We start from the raw sequence: 2,152 nt of genomic DNA on the forward strand, positions 1-2,152 counted from the left end.
TATGGGGATTATGGTCTGGGTATCTCTTGTTAAAAAGCTTAGGTCTAAGGAAGGTTATCATTAAATCTGACTCTACTGTACTTGTACATATGCTGAAACAGATGTTGTCATGTTCCTATGTGAAGAATCGATTCCTTCATCAAATCCAGACTATGCTTGATGCTAGCTGGCATATTCGCATTACACATACTTATCGGGAAGGCAATTTTAGTGTGGATTGGTTGGCTAATTGGAGCCTCTCACAGGAATGTAGACTACAGGTTTTGAGTGAGCCTTCTAAAGGCTTATTTGATATATTGTATAGGGATAGATTGGGCTTGACTTGCCCACGATTAGTTTCAGTCTGATTTTGTTTGGGCTTTGCCCCTTTATGTACCCCAAAAAAAAAATACCACAAAATTATATATATGTCACACACTACTAAGACTGACTTAATAAAATTGATTTAGTTTTTTTATAGTCTTCATTAATTGCAAAGAGTCTCAGCAATGAGAACAACCTTTTTTAAACTATGAATAGTATATATTTACCACAAAAAAAGTATGAATAGTACATATACATTTACCCTTGGTATATATCTACATGTACATTTACAAACCAAAACAATGCTGTCACAAACTGAGACACACACACACATATAGCCTTCCTCCATATATATATATATATATATATTATAGCATCAATGTTTGATTCATTATACTGCAATACAATTCAGTAGTGCTCCATAGTAATAAGATACTTCTTTAGCCAAAGCCTCTTTTCAATCTAGAGTTTGCTGGGCATGTATTTGATCTATCAAGAAGCTAAGTTGCAGACAGAGTCCCAATTCTTATCCTTAACATTTTCCAAGTATTAATTTACAATTTCCTTTCTAACCTACTCCAACTTCAAAGATTGATACCGCAAGTATACGGGTTACAAATATAGCTAATGGTAAATTAAGGTTAATCTCATAGATAATTAATTAGAATGGCAAATAGACATTTTTTTGGGTTACCAAATGACAAATAAGCATTAAATTTTTAATTTCATTCATGTTAAGCAACTGAAATTTAGAGTGATTTTAGAACAATTCAAAGTAAAATATCAAAATTCACAATTAAAATAAATTTCAATCTACAAACAAGGAAAAGCCAACAAAAAAAAAGTGTTCTAAAGTCTTAATACTCTATTTGCTTCCTAACTCTCATTACTGTTTAATTGACTTGCAACTTAGCTTTGATGGTCTAGGAGTTTAAATTAATCTAGAATATATTTCAATTATTAAGGATCCTAATTAATCCAATTAAAGCAAATGAATACCTTAATTAATTAATTGCATTAGAGACCCAAACCCATAAGGATTACTTAGGTCTATTAGATGCATTGTTGCTCTAATGGCAAAATTAGCTAAACTAATCCTAAGCTACTAGTTCTCAAGGTTCAATTTGAGTTTCCTCTTCCAAGGTTCAAACCTAAATGTTCAAATCTCACTTAGTGGTGGCTAAACACTAAACAAGAACAAGATAGCTCAAGAACAAGTAATCAAAACTTCATTTTTGAACAAATAAAAAGTAAATCAAAGGTTATTTACACAAATAGCTTCATAGTCCTCTAGAACAAAAAGTATTGAGCTACACATAGCTGATATGAAAATAATGAAAGTAACTAAAGCTCTGAAATTCATAAGCATAAGGAAAAAGAAGAAAAATTGATTAGTCATTGTCGTAGATGTGTTTTCTTGACTTCCTCTTCAACCCAAAGCTTTAAGACTCCAAGGCTTGCTCTTCTAACGTTGCTCCAACTCTAAGTGTAGAAAAGTGTGTGTTTCAACTAAGAAAATTGGGTCTTGTAAGGTTTTTCTACACAGAAAATGAAATTGTGTGTTTTAGAATTTTTGACAGGTGCCGTGGCACTCTTCTGTAGTGCTATGGTACCAGAGAGGTATCTAGTGTAATTCCAGCAATGCCATGGCAACGTAGCTACTATGACATGGCATCAAAGACACAATCCATATAACTTAATTATTCTTTCAACATTAGTGATTTGGCATATAAATTCTTGTGCTACAACATCATTAGGCCTTTCTCTCCATTATCTCTTCCTCAATATAATTTTTTCTCTTCCTTGCTTGAGCTTTTAATGTTCATCTATTCAAATCAATTTTTACAAG

Source organism: Prosopis cineraria, unplaced genomic scaffold, assembly GCF_029017545.1.
Source record: "Prosopis cineraria cultivar Desert tree isolate PC_DT_omini unplaced genomic scaffold, ASM2901754v1 PC14, whole genome shotgun sequence".
Classification (NCBI taxonomy): Eukaryota; Viridiplantae; Streptophyta; class Magnoliopsida; order Fabales; family Fabaceae; genus Prosopis; species Prosopis cineraria.